Source organism: Natator depressus, chromosome 15 (genome assembly GCF_965152275.1).
Source record: "Natator depressus isolate rNatDep1 chromosome 15, rNatDep2.hap1, whole genome shotgun sequence".
In the NCBI taxonomy this organism is placed as follows: Eukaryota; Metazoa; Chordata; order Testudines; family Cheloniidae; genus Natator; species Natator depressus.
The window spans coordinates 32,555,713-32,576,126 of record NC_134248.1 but is presented as its reverse complement, the minus strand read 5'-3'; the positions used below and the strand labels follow the sequence as shown (position 1 = coordinate 32,576,126).

General features: G+C 45.3%; 1 long non-coding RNA gene and 1 pseudogene across 1 annotated transcript; one reads left to right on the top strand and one right to left on the bottom strand.

The window, feature by feature from the left end:
* The first annotated feature begins 601 nt into the window (after positions 1-601).
* Positions 602-20,414, top strand: part of LOC141999479 (solute carrier family 2, facilitated glucose transporter member 11-like) — a 29,583-nt pseudogene continuing 9,770 nt past the window's right edge.
* Positions 7,856-19,460, bottom strand: LOC141999480 (uncharacterized). Its single transcript, XR_012642021.1, has 4 exons — positions 19,046-19,460; positions 13,554-13,758; positions 12,371-12,444; positions 7,856-9,559 (listed from the first exon to the last, which is right to left on the bottom strand). It is a non-coding gene; the product is annotated as an uncharacterized LOC141999480 (long non-coding RNA).

Genomic DNA, 20,414 nt, shown 5'->3' with positions numbered 1-20,414 from the left:
AGGGTGTGTATGCACACACATGTGCATACTGGGGCATGCTGGGAGTCGGGGGCGCCATCCTTTGGATTTATGGGGCGCTACGCAGTGTTATTAAACTGGTGCCCCCACGCCCAATGGCAGCCTGGGCCCACAGCCTGGGGGAAGGGGAGGGATGAGGCAGCAAAGGATACCGAGCCGCCCGGCCCACCTCACGGTGGCGGAGAGTCACAGTTCCCTGCAGAGACCCCCGTACCCTCTCCCTCACGCAGAATACACTGCGCCGGCGCATTCAGCTCTGTGAATACGGCCCCTGCCTAAGGAGACTGCAGCGCGCTGGGTGTGCGGGAGCCAACGCTCTTACCTGCTGTCATAGGCGGTTGGTGACGCTGCCGCTTGGGGAGGCTAGTCCCCAGCCCACCTCTTCTGCCTGTGGCCCCGCCCCTACTCCACCCCTGCTGTGCCTCAGGCCCCGCCCCCACTCTGCCCAGACCCCGCCTTCTTCCCACTGTCTCCCTCCTCTCTTCCCTCCCCATCCCTGATCACCCCCTTCCAGCCAAATCCCTGAACCCAAATGAAGCAAATGACATTTGAAAAAAACACTCATCTGCAATTTCTTTCTAAAGAAAATGGAGCATGCTCCCCACTGCATGCCAGAAGGTGAAGACTGGACATGCAGAGGTACCTAATTAAAAGCACTAAACTTGGGAATAAAAAATGTCAGTCACAGGTTTTTTTGTGTACCCTGAAGTTTGTACATTCACTCAAAATGTTCAGTCTCCAGTGACCTTCCTATATACATGACAAAATGGTAAAGGAAATACTGGTCTGTTGAGTGATGAATCTCACCATCCTCCAGCATGGCTAAGAAACCTCTCAGCAAAGTTGCTTGGGGACAATAAAATAAATAGCTAAATATATTCCTTATTATTTTGAGCTTTTATCCCATACTTTGTAAGCTTCCAGTATTTACAGAAGCTGATAGTAATTAATTCTCCTCCCTCAGAGCTGGTGCCATGCATTAGTTCAGATCTGGCTCAGTTGTTCTGGGCAGTGTGTTAAATCCTAGTCAGATGAGAAGCTCAGTGCTTCCTACTTGTGCCTGAAGGGCCAGCAGATTAAAGAGTTGTGTTTAGGGACAAGGTCTTCTGGTTTCACACACTGTTTAATTTTATTAACTCCACTCTTCAATCTATAATCAATGGAATGCAGTAAGCAAACTATTACAGGATCATGGACAGTGGGAGACTTGACAGCAAATCACAAGGTAACTGTCCTTTTGCTTTCTTTAGTGGCCAAAATATTGCCCATAACTAAAAGACAGCTAATGTGCATGTTTCCCTGAGTGACTGAAATGAAGGGATTTTTCACAGTTTAATGTCAAAAGGTTTATTGAGAGAGCTCTTCAAACTGTGACTTTATGAGAGAGTTGAATATTTCTGTCACAAAAAAAACTGTTCCAAAGGGAAGAAGCTGGAGTGCCAGAGCTGGAATAAAGAATCTCAATTTTCTTACATTAGCACTAATAGCAAATAATAATAATAATAATTAATAATAACTTCAATGTATATGGCATCTCTCATTCTTGTGCTGTAGCTTGTTAAAGTTTGCAAGGGAAATCTAATCCAGCCTAATACTAAGAATGGAGTGCCAGCTTTTGCTGAAAGGTCCTAGAAGCCCCAGCAAGGTAAGCAGAATTATCCTTACCAGTAAAGATGCCTGCAGGGTATGGAGTTTTGTAACTTTACCAATGATTTTCAAATGAAACTTTCTCCAGTTATTTTGTGCTGTACCTTTAAATCAGAATCTCTCAAAGGAAATAATTAGGCTTATAAGGAAATGGATTTGAGACTTTTCTCGCACATAAAGGGAGGTTGTCATGGAACTTTTCCGGAACCTTTCCTTAGCCCCACCATGAAGTTAAATGGAACAGCTTTTTGATTAGTGTCATGTTTCTAAATGGATGTAATAATGTCACAAAATGTCATGGCTGGGCAGCTCACTGAGCAAGTACAGATATGGTTCCAACTTTGAAGAACATAGCTCTAAACAACATGACATAGCAAGTGAAAATGATAAACAGACAGAGATGGGCAGAAATGGGAAAGGAAGGACAATAATCAGATCACGCAGTTACTTAGTATGACGTGTGTGTATCGTAATGATTTTGTTACTTTTTTTTAAAGAATGGAGCCCTGCACTCATGTCGTGTTTAACCTTGCCTCCAATACCAGATGTTCCCTGAAGGATCTTTTCAGAAAGAAAAATCAGAACTGAAATAGGAGTCTCAGTGCAGATTATAAGAAGGATTCAACCCAAAATGTAACAGTTTTAGTTCAAATTAAATAAGGCAATGAATATGCTTCCATAACAATAAAATAATAATTCTTATCAGTTTGTCTGTAGAGTTTAAAGTACACAAAAGGTTAAAATCCCTGTTTTACAGATGGTAAACTGAGGCACGGGGTGGTTTAAATGGCTTACTCAGGTCACACAAGGAGTCAGTACCAGAGTTGGGAATAGAACCTATGAGTTCTGTCTCCTATTTCCATACCAGACCTGTTGAACTGCACTGTTCCTCAATGATGCTGCATTTGTGGATGGCTTGGTCTGCATAACTATTATTATTTGTTGTTTATTCAGCATCAACTATTCAGTACTTAATTTCTTTGTGTCCATATGCTGTAGGTCCAGAACAGTGACCCTATGGCTGTGGTAGGTGCTAACAGAAACCTTTTTGCCTTAGAGTGAATACAGCGTTCTTAGCATTGTAAAGATTTGTCGTGCTCATAAGAAGAATGTGGGGACATTTCTAAGAGTGGAAGCCAGTAATGAGTTAATTCCATCAAATGATTAATTATAAAAATAATAATTCTGTACGATTACAAGTAAGAAATCATGAGACAAGAGCAACAGTTGGTGGTTGTTGTCTGATTTGCCTGCAGCACTGTGCGAATCACACGGAGGTGACACGTAACTGTTGAAAGTGGGGGGAGGGGCACAATTTAAAGGTTTGGCCACCCTCCCGAAAAGCTCACCTCGCTGCCCCCACGGGCAGGCCCTTCCCCTTCCCCTCAGTCTTCCCTCCCTGAAAGCAGTAGTCCTTCCCTGCAGCACCCAGCTGTTGCTCCTGCCTCTCACCCGGCCTCCGAGATCACTTTATTGGCTCAGCTCCGCCAGCTGCCATGTGGGCCCGGTGGCACCATGTGACCAGCTCTGAGTCAACAGGAAACCCGGGAGCCCCTGGAGGCTGGGTGGTTTCCAGCCTGGCTTCCAAAGTCCCCCTGGCTGGGGCTCCTGTGCATTAGCCACCCCATGGCCCTGTTTATATCCCCTTTGTGAGTCCTGAACAAACACCAGGGCAGGTGCCTGGCCCCATGGGTTGGCAGTGATCCCATGGTGGGCCCAACCCTGCAAGCCTTGGGCAAGTGCGGAATTTGCCCCACACGCATGGGCCCCATTGTCACTTGTGGGTCAGCGCCAGCATGAGCTGAGGCTGCAAAGGGGGAGGACAAAGGGGGAGCAGCTTGCGATTGCTGGCATCTCTGCTTTGAAATAAACTACTGTGCACTCATGTTTTTAATCCCCTCCCTGCAAAAAAAGAAATAAAAATATAAACCCTGGCAGAAATCTGGGGGGTGGCATGTGGCCCTGTGTGTCCACCCCCACATAGCACGTCTGGATATGGGCCATAGTGGGCAACCGCCCTGTCTTCAGCACTCTTACTTGCTCTTAGTAATGACCTTTTTTCCAGCTGTGAAAAGAGAAGAGCAAGAGGCAACAGAACAATTCTGCATATGGTCAGAGGAAGGCACAGTTCTAAAACCACTGCTTCTCATTAACAATAAGAGTATAGAAACACCCTGCAATGCCTGGTGAGAATCTGTTTGCACAGAACTGCCTCCTGGTTCACAGTGACAGAACAGGGGCCTTATTTCTGCCTCTGCATTTCAGTGCAAGAGAAAATCCTCTGGACCATGGGTTGATCTTTCATGGCTCTATGCCCCCTTGTTGGTTTTTAGTATATATAGTTAATGTTAATCCGTTAATAGTTAAAAGCCATTCACCTCCATTAGATATGTTAGAACCTATGTCGCTAGACATGCCTTTGTGAGAACCTAGGCGTTGTATCAGCTTAGGCAGTCACATGCCCTCAAAGTACCAAGCAAAGCTGCTATTCTGTTTCCTGGACTCCAGCTTGCAACTTAGGAGATGTGTGCAACTGTTTGGTGTTACTGAAAGGCAGCGTGTGTTACCATCTCTGCTCCAGTTTCACTGAAGCTGTTCCTGCATTGTCCTTAACATCACACGGAGATCAGAGTAGCAGCCATGTTAGTCTGTATTTGCAAAAAGAAAAGGAGTACTTGTGGCACCTTAGAGATTAACCAATTTATTTGAGCATAAGCTTTCGTGAGCTACAGCTACAGCTCACGAAAGCTTAGTCTCTAAGGTGCCATAAGTCCTCCTTTTCTGTTTCCTAATAGTCTAGGCTCCATCATGTCTCATGCCCCGGTTACTCTTTGTTTCTTTCTATAGCTGCCCAGCTGGACACTGTTTCTGGCTGTTTGTGCTGTCGGAATTGGAGGGACATTTCAATATGGATATAATGTTTCCATTATCAATGCACCCACTGTGGTAAGGCACCATCTTTATTGTTCCCATTCTTGTGCATTTTGGGCCCCGTCCTGTTCCACTGATGTCAATGGCAAAACTCACATTGACTTCAATGGGAGCAGGAGACCTTTCATTTGTAGGATTTTGGATGACTCTCTGAGTTTCCAAGCGAGTTTCCAGTGCGTTTGTGTTTCAGTTACATATAACATTGATTTGGTCCACGTCTGATCAATTCAGCAGAGAGTGCCAACTGACAAGTTATCAGAGGGACATAATCCTCCTTGGAGGACTCAAGGGAAGGACCTAGATGATAAAATAAATCTTTTCACCCTTTAACTTCTGTGTCTGGCTTAGCACAAAGTGTTACGGACAGGATCATGGCAGCTGATAGAAAAAGACATTTTTAGGGGAGGGTCAAGAAATTTTGCGTTTCTTTATACCTGAAAATGTCCCTCAAAAGCTGTCACCCAACTTTTAGCTTCTGCGCCTGCTCTTAGTGGTCTTGAGTGTCCTGCATATTTACAGTAGAGGACCCAGAGAGAATTGGGGTAGAATGGCCCTGTGAAAAAGATGGGTGTGCATTTCTGCTAACAGCAGACTGATTTGCCAATTAAACTTGCAGCTTTCCTTTGTTACAACATTTAATGCTCTAAGTATGGTTAAAATATACTAACCATGAACAGATAAGTTGTATGCTGGAAAGAGAGCAGGGGGTGAGAAAATAGTGCTGTTTGTCTGCTCTCTGGATTTTTTGCTGACCAGAAAGTATGATGCACGCTGATTCCAGAGACTCTGAAAGTTAAATCTGCAGTCATTTCACAGTGTTAGGTGCTGACTTCCCCTCTACCTGGGGGGGTGCTTGACCTCCTCCCTCAATCCCAGACCCTGACCCCACCCCCCTCTTCCCACCCTTGCTCTGCCCCCACTCCACCCTTTCCCCCAAGGCCACACCCCCACCCACTCTTCCCGCCCCCTCCCCCCAGAGCACACCCTGTCCCCACTCTTCCCCCTCCTTCCCAGCGCCTCCTGCACGCTGCAGAACAGCTGATCTACAGCAGGCGGGAGGTGATGGAAGAGAGGGGGAAAACTTGATCAGCAGGGCTGCCGGCAGGGGGGACGTGCTGGCTACTGGGAGGTGGTAAGCACCCGCTAATTTTTTTCTGTGTGTGCTCCAGCCCTGCAGCACCCACAGAGTCGACGCCTATGATTTGGGGCATCTAGGATTTTTATTTGGACTGAGACATAGATAGTGGTAAAACGCTATAAGCCACTAAAAACAGGGACTTAGAATGAAATTTCCATTGGATTCACTCAGTGGGTGTGTAGGTTAACAGTTTACAAATAAATGAAAGGTGTATGTCCCAAGGAAGGAGGAAGAATACTTAGGGTGGCTTAAGACAGCATTACTATGAGTCCTGGGATCAAATTAAGAAAAAGAAAATTTAGGCTGATTATCAGGATCAGTTTCCTAACAGTGAGATTATTGAGTTGTGGAAGAGTCACCCCTGGGAAGTGACTTTCAAAACTAAACTGGCTAAAAGACTAAAAAGGGAACAAGCCTGCATTGGCTTCTTGGGAGATGAACTGTATGTGACCTAATAGGTCTTTTCCACCTTAGCTACCATCAGTCCAACTAGTCTGGAGCTTCTTGACAGACTCAGTTAATAAAAACCCACGAGTAACTTTCCAAGACTAATATCACATCTCTTGCCTGAGTAGCGCAGAAATCCTGTCCTACTCTGAGATCTACATTAAGGGGGGGATTTTGAAAAGAGCACAAGTGATTTAGGAGCATGAATCCCATTGAGAGTCACACCCACCCCACCCAGCCACACCCCTTCATTCAGAAGGATGTGAAAGCTCTTTATTAACTTTATATGGAAGGATCATTCATCCATTACTTAAAGGCAGTCGCCCCTGAGATAAAGCATGACAGGAACACTGCACACAACAGTCTTTTTGAAGTAGGGAAACTATGTTTTGGCTGTATGAGTGAGTCAGGATTCTGCTAATTTGCAACTAGTTAGTAGCATTTTTGTGTAACACAGCTCTTCCGGGAATGGCTGATATTCAGTAAGATGTTTCCCCTTACACATGTTGGCTCTGAGGATGGGATCTCAAGCATTTGGGCTAAGTGATCAATTGTTTATTGAGATGCAAGTTGATTCACCACTCTGTATTTTCAGCACATCCACAAATTCCTAAATGAAACTTGGAGCAGTCGCTATCAGACAGAACTGAATCCAAGCTTGCTGACTCTCCTCTGGTCTGTCATTGCTTCCATATTTTCCCTTGGAGGTCTGTGTGGAGCTCACATTGGAGGCAGCGTGGCGATTAGACTAGGCAGGTGAGTTAAGCACATCAATGGAAGGTTTGGCAGCAAATCCTGTTTTCTTTTCCTTTTTTGTGACTGAAAAGTGATAAAATCAAATAGAGAAAGAGCTCAGAAGGAAACATGCTTTATCCAGAAGACTCTTCCAGTTATTTAACTAGAAAGAGAAATCAGTATTAGCTAATAAGGAATGGGAACTTCTACAGTATCCCTGGGACATGATCTCCAGGCTGGCCTCCAGTCACATGAACTTGGAAGAAGAGCTCTGAATTACAACCCGCCAGTCCAGTTCTTCTGATCAAACCCTTCTTTGTCAATATCAAATCAGGTCCCTTTATATTTAAGCATATGTGCACTCCATGCAGCATAAAACACATACAGTCATAGAGAAGATAGACATTGTAGGCGTGCGTATACGCACCCCGTATAGATATACAACCTGCACACTAGTATACACATGCTGCCAGGGTTGGCCCTAGGTGTCCTGATGGCCAGGGTGGAAAACACCCTCTCCTTCTCCAGCCCCCCACATCCCTGCCTGTCTGAGGAGGGAAAAAAGGAGTAGGACAACAGGTATGTGGTGCCCAGGATGGCTGGCAAGCTTTATTTGTGTTGGGTTTTTCAAAGCAGCAGCTGAGGCAGCAGGCACCAGAGCAAGGAACAGTGCCCCATGTTCTGAGAAAGGAGTCTTCTGTGAACATGACTGGGCCAAGGCTGGTGGCTGACTGGGACCAGGACCTAGAGTCCAGCTCTTACATTCTTCTGCCAGCCTCTTAATAAATAACAGTGGAACACAGGCTGCCACAATCCCTCCTGCCCCACAACAGCACATGGCCCAGGGCACATGGCCCACCCCCACCCCACTAGCATCCCCACTCCATTCCCTCCCAGTCCACTGCAGTCCCAGAGCCGTGCTTTCCGCCCAGACCCCAACCCAGAGGGGCACTTTGCGCCACACTCCTGATGAGCTCACTTTGCACAGGGAGAGCTGGGGAATAGGGGCAGAACAGTGTGTGGAAGGGAATGCAGGAACTCTGATTTCCCAGTGTGGTCAACTCAAAGGAGAGGCTGCTGGTGGGAGCCAGACCCACTAAATGAGAGCAGCTGGAGTTGACTTTCAGATACCTCTCTCCCAGGGCTAGGCAGGGGCTGGAACCAGGCCCAGCCTGGAGGTTCTGCATCATCTGCTCCCTTCTCTCCCATCCCCAGGGATTTGGTGCTCCCTGAATGTTGGTGCTCCCTGAACGTTGTATTAACCAAAGGTGCTAACATAACCCAGTCACTGTCCAACACTAAACAGTGTTAAACAAGGTCCAGGAGTGGTATAGAGAGACCTCAGTCTGCTTAGTACAATGGCAAATGTACCATTAAAAATCCCTTTAACCTTTTATTAAAGATACAGAAAAAAAGGAAAAACAGTTAAAACATTTGAAATGTAAAGTATTAAGTAAGGGTTTCATTTTAACAACATCCCTTCTCCCTTTCCATTTAGCTGGAGACAGTTTTAGAAGGGAAAAACCCTTGTCTAACAGTCTCTTAGATGGTATCAAAGACAGTGATACCTGTCCTTTGGGGAAAGAGAAGAGGTTAGTGGATATGGGCTGGAGCTGCTGTTAAAGTGTGATTCTGTCTCATCTCAGTGGGTGCTGGGATTCAGCTGGAGCTGGTAGCAGTGGCAATGTGAACTGGGTCCCTCTCTCTGGCCCGAGATGGTCAGGGCATCCCTCAAGATTAGTATGAAGAAGGTCTGCTGCCAGGAGATGGTGGGGGTGGCAGCTATGATGGGAAGCTCTATCCAGTAGCCTCCATCTGTTCTTCCTTATTTTCCCCACAAAGTCTTTTTCTTTAAGGACCCAAAAAGGACTGATGGGTGCAACAGCCCCTTCCCTTATCTTTTTTACACCAATTAGGCCTAAAATCCAACATACCAGTTTTGGTTAATTAATTTTCAGTTCCATGTCTTCAGTTTTTGCCAAGCATGATTTCAACATAGTCCTTAAACCATATCAGTAGGCCTTTCTGTTTAGACTAATTGAGTTTTTCTGTCTGCTTTTTGTACCTTTTCCCACCGTTTGTTATTATAGGGTATTTTGACATCTTATGAACTTTTACATATTTTTGTAGTTGAGCTCACTATTAGAGAGTAAATGTATAGCCCCAGTTATCACAACACTGCCCAGGGCGGGCACGCTGATCACCTGTCCTTTGAGCCAGTCCTGCATGCTGCAAAGAATTCATATACTTTACAGGTATTCCATAAGCATCTTGCATGCAAATAAAGAAACATACTCCATGTGCATGAGTGAGATCACATACACACACATTATTAGGCATGTCTGTTTTTAAATATAAAGTAGGCAGGCATCAGGTCTCCCAATTTCCAGTGAGTACTGTATTGTTGAAATGCAAAGCCTTTTCTCGGTACTATTGTAAGGCATTTTTCTTACAACAGTATGTTTCCGTGACCTTTGTTATTTTTACTTTTAGAAAAGGAGCTCTTCTGGTGAACAATTTCATAGCGATACTGGCCTCCATTTTAATGGGGATCAGTTTTCCAACAGGATTGTTTGAGTTATTGATGGTTGGCAGGTTTTTGATTGGCGTAAACACAGGTAAATGCATTTCTCTTCTTCTTGCCTTTAATAAATTATGGTGAATGGTATTAGAACATATAATTATAATTATTATTAATGATAATCCTTTAGATACTGCTGTAAATTTACATGTTGCTTTACAGACTTGGAGACAGGGATGTTCCCCTACAATTGTAATGTAAATGCTACTAAATTAAAACAATATAGAATATCACTACTACAATCTTGTTTCTAGTCTTCTAGACTTTTTGCCCAGTAATCCCTTTTCTATTAAAATCCAGTGCCTAGCACAACCCTACTGCTATGGTATTGGCCTGGGTGTAATATGAACTCATTATACTGGTAATAATGGCAAAGAGAACTGTGTCAGATGGACAATATCCTGGACAAACCTTGTGGATTTAAGATAAGTTAAACCTTACTGAATTAAATCTAATTCAGTAAGGTTTAACTTAACACCTTTGGGGTCCACTGTATTAAAAATGCATGTTGTGTATGGAACTTTATGTAACTCCTCTAGGTGGAGGGGGTGCCAGTGTAATTCCTTTGGCCTCTTTGAAGCCACTTCCTGGAGAGGTTTACATGTACTACTTCAAACTGGATTCTCCAGGGACCAACAAAGAAAGAAAGGGTTTTTGGATAAATATCCTGGCTTTAAACAGGCTCAGGGCTTTCTTCCTGATCTAGCAAATGCATAGGACTCCTGGTCCATGGATGGCCCCAATACTTACAGAAGAGTTGGAAGGACTGGTCTACTGAGACCCTGTAAAACTCAGTGCTCGTTTTGAACTGAAGTTGTGATGAACCTGGAATCACAAGGAAACCCCTTGGCTAGGGTGTTGAAGAACTTCTTCTGCCAGAGCCCATGTTAAGGTTGGGGTGATCTCTAGTAAGCTTATTAGCATGCATGTAGGTTCGTTTATAGTTTTTAAAAAGTTTTCTCTGTAGTCCTCTTACCTTAAGAATAAAAGAGGCTTGCATATCGAAGAGCTGTGTGATAACTCTAACTGGGCAGTTACACTATTCTCTATCTCTGAAGAGAAAGCAAGCAGGCCTGCTGGAGCAGTCTGTCTCTGCTGGGAATAACACAGTGCAGGCAAGGAACTGGTCAGCCTGGAGACATCCCAGTTAGAAAGGAGAGAGGCTGTGTCTCCACCCAAAAGAGGTGGCAGCCAGGTGAGCCAGTAGCCAGAGAGTGGGAGCCATTGCTGAACCACAGAGGGGAAATATGGGTGCAGTTGCCCTGGACTGTGAAAAGAAACACTTCTGTTCTGACATACAGGGAGTGATGATTTAAACAATAGTATTGGCAATGGGATCCCTAGCTCAAAAAAAAAAAAAAAATCAGCAACAGATTGTGAGGAGAAAGGGAAGATGTAAGGGTGGCTGAGAAAGGAATAGAACAGGCTGGGTAGATTCTCGCAGCAGTAGCATAGAGGCAGAAGAACAAGGAGAGGAAAAACTCAGACAAGATCAGGGCAAGGCACCTGTGTCAGGAAATAGTGTGAGAGTTAAGGGGCTAATCTACACTACTGTGCAACATCAGTGCAGCTGCACCAATGCAGCTATGCTTCTGTAGCAAGTCAGGTGAAGACATGCTATGCTGATGGGGGAGTGCTCTCCTGTTGGCATAATTATGCCACCTCAACGAGAGGCGGAAGCTATGTGGATGGGAGAGCGTTTCCTGCCAACGTAGTGCGGTGTGGACAGCGCTTTAAATTGATGTCAGTTACGGTGCTTGGGGGGTGTGTGTGTCATTTTCACACCCCTGAGCGATGTAACTTACATCAACCTAAGATGTAGCATGCATCCGATGCAGTGAGCTGTAGCTCACGAAAGCTCATGCTCAAACAAATGGGTTAGTCTCTAAGGTGCCACAAGGCCTCCTGTTCTTTTTGCGAATACGGACTAACACGGCTGCTGCTCTGAAACCTGAGTTGCAGTGTAGACAAGCCCAAGGTGAGGTGATTCACCCACCGTGTCTCTCTCATATCCTGGAACCGACACAGCTACAACAACACTACAAACAGGAAACAGCGTGACCGGCAAAATACCTCATCATATGTTGCAGCCTCCTGCGGAAGACATGTCCTGGTAGCACAAAGAAAAGGAGGACTTGTGGCACCTTAGAGACTAAGCAATTTATTTGAGCATGAGCTTTAGTGAGCGACAGCTCACTAAGTCATCCTAGGGATCACGGGACACTCCCGCTAATGTGTGTTCCATGACTCACTGTCTTGGCAGCAAAGAATTTGGTCCCACATATTCAACAGTAAAATAGGTCAGAATGCTTTAAGTGATTCACAGGCCCTTTGAAGTTTTAGGGATGACTAAAACGGGCAATTACAAAGTGTCAAGAAGCCAGCACAAGCTAATGTTCTGCTAAGGGGGTGTCAAAGCTAAACACATTCCCCTGATACTCACTGTCCAAGTAGAACATGATAACAGGACAAAGTGCCTTGGACACAGGTCCATACAGAATGTCATTTACCAAGTCAAAAGCTAATAAGGTTTAATTTATAACAGGAAAATGTTTCCTCTTCTATCTATAGGTATTGGCATCTGTGTGCAACCACTCTATATAGGGGAGGTTGCCCCAAAACATCTCCGAGGTGCTATGGCCATGGGCAGTTCCATATTTTTGACTGGAGGAATTCTGACAGGACAAATAATTGGTCTAAGGTTAGAAATATAGTCCTTTAGTGCCTTGAAATTACCAACTTCTAAAAGGTAACCAAACTCAGTAGTCACCTGCATTAGTCACCCAGCTTCTTCCAGTGGCTGTCTCTGTAGGGGGAAAGGGGTAAAATCCCTCCCATACTCCCATTGATCAGCTAACTACTAGGTGACTTACATCATGCATCCATCCAGCTGTAGAGTATCCATGTGGAATCATTCTCTCTTTACCTGAGTCAGCCATAGCGACAGCTGTAAATTAGATACATTTATATGCTCAGATGATATTTCTGCAAGTGTCTAGCTGGAGCTTTAGCGCAAAACAATACAAGTGAGCTGAAACATGCAATTTAAAAGGGTGGGACTGAGAGTAAAGGAATATTTGTTTATATGACATCCTGATAGAACCAGCAGGACCTGCACGTTAGAACATAACAGCGGCCATACTGGGTCAGACCAAAGGTCCATCTAGCCCGGTATCCTGTCTTCCTACAGTGGCCAATGCCAGATGCCCCAAAGGGAATGAACAGAACACGTAATCATCAAGTGATCTATCCCTTGTCACCCATTCCCAACTTCTGGCAAACAGAGCGTAGGGACACAGAACCTGATCTGAGGATAATAAAATTAAAAAATTATTTCATTAAGTTTACCAAAGGCTTCCAGCGGTCATATCAGCCTCTGCTGGCTCCAGTACTCTGCATAATAGCACAATGTCTACTGCTTCTCCCTTCTAGTACCCAGAACCTTCTGAAGTCTCCTTTCCTTTACCTTATCCCCAACTCTTGACCTCCTCTTCCCTCACTGACCACTGTAGGTATAAAGTGTCATCAGTGCTTTCCTATACCAATACTACACAGTTAAAAGGATCACAAGGGTAAGGTGGCCACTTTTAAGAATTTGTCCTTCTAGCTTAGTCTGTTAACATTTTTAAAGCAGCTATCAATATTTTAAATCCCATTGCATTTTTAACAAGTTTACATTGCCCAAAATACATCATGATGCAGGTCCCAGACATAAGCTGAATGAATTCCTCATGTTTTTACTTGTTCTAAATTTAATTTCACATTATTGGCAGGTCCTGGAGGCTGAGGTCGTTAGAAACAGTGCAACATAGACAACAGCAGGGCAAGTTTCCCCTGTTGATGCGTCCCAACGCTTAGTGGGTAGTACCTAGTTTAGGGGTGAAGAGGTAGTTAATTCTCCCTATGCCATTAATTCTCTTGCCTCTCTGTTGACGCTGACAAGAAATGGGTGACTTTTGAAACAGGAAGACCTTTCACCTAGGAACTAGACTATTTTTGATAGGATCAGTATCTCATTTCTAGCAGAGCACTGAAAGGCCACTAGCAGATACTTACTTTTATTTTTGTTTTTCACTCAGGGAATTACTTGGTGGAGAAAAGTATTGGCCTTTCTTGCTCTCCAGCAGCTGTTTCCCAGCATTAGCCCAACTATTCTTTCTCCCTTGGTTTCCTGAAAGTCCCAGGTATCTTCTTATTGACAGAGGGGATGAGATGAAATGCACCAAGGGTAAGTTACAGCACTTATTCTCTCCTCCTGTCCCTAGGAAACCACAAGATTAACATAGATCGTGCCTCTCTCTTCTCTTCATCTCCACTGTACAAGTCCCATCTCCCTTCCCTCTCTGAAGAGAATCCTAAAACCCGATAGCTCATGTTCCTTTCCCAGCAGGCTCACAGCCCTGACACTGCTGGCTCACCTGACCTCATCTACCTGCTCACATCCCCCTGGCTATAGGTCATTTCCCTCTGAGCTCCGTGCTAGTTTCTTTGGGCCTATATCCTGACCACTGTCCCTTGCAGGAGGGGTTGGGCACTGCCTGGGCGAGGGGTTGAGCATTGCCGTGGCAAGGGGTTAGGAACTGGCAGGAAGGAGAGGCAGGTGGTGTCTGTCGTACAGGCCATCAAAAGAAATGGGTTCATGGCAGGACCGGTGTTGCCAACTCTTCCAGGTGGGAATTGGCTGGAGCCTGTCTGTGATGATCTGAGAAGCAATCCTTTGCATTTCAGCTGGCCTGGGGGAAAATCCGTTTGATTGTCTGTCTGTCTTCCCCGCCTGCCTGCCTCCTGGGGAGGAGCAGCCAATCAGAGCTGCTGCAGGAAGCAGGCAGAGCTCTCCCCTCGCCTCAGGAGCCCAGAAGACATTTTGGGTTAGGGGAGGGAGCAACTTATGCCATTACCACTTGAGGGGAGGGAGGAGCAGAAAGAGCTAAGCAGTTCACAACAGCTCCGCTTTCTCCTCCTCTCTCTCCCACTGTGAATAATGGGTCACTCTGCTCCCTGTTCCTCTCCCTCCCATCCTGGAGAGAGGGTAAAGGACCTCTCAAGCTGCCCCGTTAGGCCTGGATAGGGGGAGAAGAGGACCATACCCCAGCTGCCAACCCCTCTCCTGAGAGACAGGAGTGAAGAACTGCAAGAGCTGCAGGAGGAGAAGAGGTGGGAGGGTGAATAATTGCAGGCTGGGGTAAGTGGGCAGATGTATAGATCACAGAATTAATTAATTTGAATGTTTGGGTTTAGGAAGAATTTGGATCTCTGTGCCATCAGGCTGCCAGTGAGAGCTCTTGCAGCAGGTGACAAAATCACTGTATTCAATTATTTGGAGAGTTGGCACACCCATATAATGGGGAATTAGAAATTCAAAAGACAGACCACAACCCACAATATATACTTCAAAGTCTTATGATTTTGGGCTAGTCTAATGGTTTTTAAACTTTTGGGGTTGGTAGTACTTCAAGAACACTCAGGATTTACTGCAAGCATGATCGCCAATATGGCCTGTTACTTCCTATTCAGCCAACTGTGGATCATTACAAACTTTAAGAAATGGTCATTCCACAAACCAAAAAAAACCATGGGGGGGCTTGTCTATTGCTATAAGAATTAATATGGGGGAAATTAAGTCTTGAGAGCTGGTTGCTTCTTTTGACCATCCCAAGAAAAGAAAAGGAATGTGATAGCGGGTTGAAGCAAAGCCTCCAGTTTTAAACTGTTTGGATGTTTATCATCTGGAGAACCATGTGGTGCTCCTGGCCCAGATATGGACTGGTCACAGAGCTTTCTTCTGAGCAAGATACACACTAGATGTATTCATTATAAGATCCTTTAATGCTCTGCCAGGTATGGCTGAGGTTAGCTTAAATAAGATATTTTACACACTGTGTCACCTAGTGGCTGAACGGTATGATCCATTTTGGCATTCCATTACACCTCCAGTCTTGGTTACCTTTTAAATACCGTTTTTTCTGTTGACATCTCATGTGTGAGAGAAATATGGGGTCTCAGAATTATTAGCCATAGCTCTTTTCAAGTAGGAAGTACCCTATTCTCCTTAAAAAGAACAGGAGTACGTGTGGCACCTTAGAGACGAACAAATTTATTAGAGCATAAGCTTTCGTGGGCTACAGCTCACTTCATCGGATGCATAGAATGAAACATATAGTAAGAAGATATATATATACACACATACACACACATATATACAGAGAACATGAAAAGGTAGAGTAAGAGGCTAATTAAGATGAGCTATTATCAGCAGGAGAAAAAAACTTTTGTAGTCATAATCAAGATGGCCCATTTAGACAGTTGACAAGAAGGTGTGAGGATACTCAACATGGGGAAATAGATTCAATATGTGTAATGACCCAGACACTCCCAGACTCTATTCAAACCCAAGTTAATGGTATCTAGTTTGCGTATTAATTCAAGCTCAGCAGTTTCTCGTTGGAGTCTGTTTTTGAAGCTTTTCTGTTGCAAAATTGCCACCTTTAAATCTGTTACTGAGTGGCCAGAGAGGCTGAAGTGTTCTCCTACCGGTTTTTGAATGTTATGATTCCTGATGTCAGATTTGTGTCCCTTTATTCTTTTGCGTAGAGACTGTCCAGTTTGGTCAATGTACATGGCAGAGGGGCATTCCTGGCACATGATGGCATATATCACATTGGTAGATGTGCAGGTGAACAAGCCCCTGATGGCGTGGCTAATCTGATTAGGTCCTATGATGGTGTCACTTGAATAAATATGTGGACAGAGTTGGCATTGGGCTTTGAAACTGCTGAGCTTGAATTAATATGCAAACTAGATACCATTAACTTGGGTTTGAATAGAGACTGGGAGTGTCTGGGTCATTATACATATTGAATCTATTTCCCCATGTTAAGTATCGTCACACCTTCTTGTCAACTGTCTAAATGGACCATCTTGATTATCACCACAAAAGTGTTTTTTCTCCTGCTAATAATAGCTCATCTTAATTAATTAGCCTCTTACTCTACCTTTTCATGTTCTCTGTATGTATATCTATCTAATCTATCTACTGTGACAAAGTTCCTGCTCTACCTTGGTGGGTCTTGCGCTTATTGGTGGATTTGCTCGCCTTGGAGCTTCACGGCAGCCCTCAGCTTGGCTGTTTTTTCTGAACCCACAGCCCAGGTCCACTCCTCCTGTGTCTGACCAGGAGTTGGGAGGATTTGGGGGGAACCCGGGCCCGCCCTCTACTCCGGGTTCCAGCCCAGGGCCCTGTGGAATGCAGCTGTCTAGAGTGCCTCCTGGAACAGCTGTGTGACAGCTACAACTCTCTGGGCTACTTCCCCATGGCCTCCTCCCGACACCTTCTTTATCCTCACCACAGGACCTTCCTCCTGGTGTCTGACAATGCTTGTACACCTCAGTCCTCCAACAGTCCGCGGTCTCACTCTCAGCTCCTAGTGCCTCTTGCTCCCAGCTCCTCACACGCACACCACAAACTGAAGTGAGCTCCTTTTTAAAACCCAGGAGCCCTGATTAGCCTTCCTTAATTGATTCTAGCAGCTTCTTGATTGGCTGCAGGTGTTCTAATCAGCCTGTCTTAATTGTCTCCAGAAGGTTCCTGATTGTTCTGGAACCTTCCCTGTTACCTTACCCAGGGAAAAGGGGCCTACTTAGCCTGGGGCTAATATATCTGCCTTCTATTACTCTCCTATAGCCATCTGGCCCAACCCTGTCACACTATATATATATCTCTTCTTACTATATGTTCCATTCTATGCATCCAATGAAGTGGGCTGTAGCCCACGAAAGCTTATGCTCAAATAAATTTGTTAGTCTCTAAGGTGCAAAAAGTACTCATGTTCTTTTTGCGGATACAGACTAACACGGTTGCTACTCTGAAACCTATTCTCCTTGTTGTTCAAATTCCAAAAAGTGATGGAGTCCTAATGCAACAGGTGCCAAGTGTCCCACGAAAGTGCAGGTGAAGTCCACACATGATAACACAAACTTGACACAAAAACAATGAGGATACTGGTGGCACCTTAAAGACTGACAAATTTATTTGGGCATAAGCTTTCGTGGGTAAAAAACCCACTTCTTTAGATGGAAGGAGTGAAAATTACAGATACAGGCATAAATATATATTGGCACATGAAGAGAAGGGAGTAACCTTACAAGTGGAGAACCAATGTTGAAGGCAAAACGCAAATACCGCTCGTTGAGGGTGGAAGATTTTTTGTCGCCAGGAGAGCCGACAAACAGCGGCTACACTGCGTGACTTTTAGTGGCACAGCTGTAGTGATACAGCCATGTTGCTAAAAGCTGTGTAGTGTAGACATAGAATCATAGAATCATAGAATATCAGGGTTGGAAGGGACCTCAGGAGGTCATCTAGACCAACCCCCTGCTCAAAGCAGGACCTATCCCCAATCAAATCATCCGAGCCAGGGCTTTGTCAAGCCTGACCTTAAAAACTTCTAAGGAAGGAGATTCCACCACCTCCCTAGGTAACGCATTCCAGTGTTTCACGACCCTCCTAGTGAAAAAGTTTTTCCTAATATCCAACCTAAACCTCCCCCACTGCAACTTGAGACCATTACTCCTTGTCCTGTCCTCCTCTACCACTGAGAATAGTCTAGAACCATCCTCTCTGGAACCACCTCTCAGGTAGTTGAAAGCAGCTATCAAATCCCCCCTCATTCTTCTCTTCTGCAGACTAAACGATCCCAGTTCCCTCAGCCTCTCCTCATAAGTCATGTGTTCCAGACCCCTAATCATTTTTGTTGCCCTTCGCTGGACTCTCTCCAATTTATCCACATCCTTCTTGTAGTGTGGGGCCCAAAACTGGACACAGTACTCCAGATGAGGCCTCACCAATGTCGAATAGAGGGGAACGATCACGTCCCTCGATCTGCTCGCTATGCCCCTACTTATACATCCCAAAATGCCATTGGCCTTCTTGGCAACAAGGGCACACTGCTGACTCATATCCAGCTTCTCGTCCACTGTAACCCCTAGGTCCTTTTCCGCAGAACTGCTGCCTAGCCATTCGGTCCCTAGTCTGTAGCTGTGCATTGGGTTCTACCGTCCTAAGTGCAGGACCCTGCACTTATCCTTATTGAATCTCATCAGATTTCTTTTGGCCCAATCCTCCAATTTGTCTAGGTCCCTCTGTATCCTATCCCTGCCCTCCAGCGTATCTACCACTCCTCCCAGTTTAGTATCATCCGCAAATTTGCTGAAAGTGCAATCCACACCATCCTCCAGATCATTTATGAAGATATTGAACAAAACCGGCCCCAGGACCGACCCCTGGGGCACTCCACTTGACACCGGCTGCCAACTAGACATGGAGCCATTGATCACTACCCGTTGAGCCCGACAATCTAGCCAACTTTCTACCCACCTTATAGTACATTCGTCCAGCCCATACTTCTTTAACTTGCTGACAAGAATACTGTGGGAGACCGTGTCAAAAGCTTTGCTAAAGTCAAGAAACAATACATCCACTGCTTTCCCTTCATCCACAGAACCAGTAATCTCATCATAGAAGGTGATTAGATTAGTCAGGCATGACCTACCCTTGGTGAATCCATGCTGACTGTTCCTGATCACTTTCCTCTCGTGTAAGTGTTTCAGGATTGATTCCTTGAGGACCTGCTCCATGATTTTTCTGGGAACTGAGGTGAGGCTGACTGGCCTATAGTTCCCAGGATCCTCCTTCTTTCCTTTTTTAAAGATTGGCACTACATTAGCCTTTTTCCAGTCATCTGGGACTTCCACGAGTTCGCCACGAGTTTTCAAAGATAATGGCCAATGGCTCTGCAATCACATCCGCCAATTCCTTTAGCACTCTCGGATGCAACTCGTCCGGCCCCATGGACTTGTGCACGTCCAGCTTTTCTAAATAGTCCCTAACCACCTCTTTCTCCACAGAGGGCTGGCCATCTACTCCCCATGATGTGATGCCCAGCGCAGCAGTCTGGGAGCTGTCCTTGTTAGTGAAGACAGAGGCAAAAAAAGCATTGAGCACATTAGCTTTTTCCACATCCTCTGTCACTAGGTTGCCTCCCTCATTCAGTAAGGGGCCCACACTTTCCTTGGCTTTCTTCTTGTTGCCAACATACCTGAAGAAACCCTTCTTGTTACTCTTGACATCTCTTGCTAGCTGCAGCTCCAGGTGCGATTTGGCCCTCCTGATTTCATTCCTACATGCCTGAGCAATATTTTTATACTCTTCCCTGGTCATATGTCCAACCTTCCACTTCTTGTAAGCTTCTTTTTTATGTTTAAGATCCGCTAGGATTTCACCGTTAAGCCAAGCTGGTAGCCTGCCATATTTACTATTCTTTCGACTCATTGGGATGGTTTGTCCCTGTAAGCTCAACAGGGATTCCTTGAAATACACCCAGCTCTCCTGGACTCCTTTCCCCTTCATGTTAGTCCCCCAGGGGATCCTACCCATCCGCTCCCTGAGGGAGTCGAAGTCTGCTTTCCTGAAGTCCAGGGTCTGTATTCTGCTGCTTACCTTTTTTCCCTGTGTCAGGATCCTGAACTCAACCAACTCATGGTCACTGCCTCCCAGATTTCCGTCCACTTTTGCTTCCCCCACTAATTCTTCCCTGTTTGTGAGCAGCAGGTCAAGAAAAGCTCCCCCCCCCAGTTGGCTTGTCTAGCACTTGCACCAGGAAATTGTCCCCTACGCTTTCCAAAAACTTCCTGGATTGTCTATGCACCGCTGTATTGCTCTCCCAGCAAATATCAGGAAAATTAAAGTCACCCATGAGAACCAGGGCGTGCGATCTAGTAGCTTCTGCGAGTTGCCAGAAGAAAGCCTCATCCACCTCATCCTCCTGGTCCGGTGGTCTATAGCATAGCCTGATCTGGATCTGGATCTTCAGTTTAAAATGATAAAAGAGAAGCAAGGAACAAAACATTACATTCCATCAG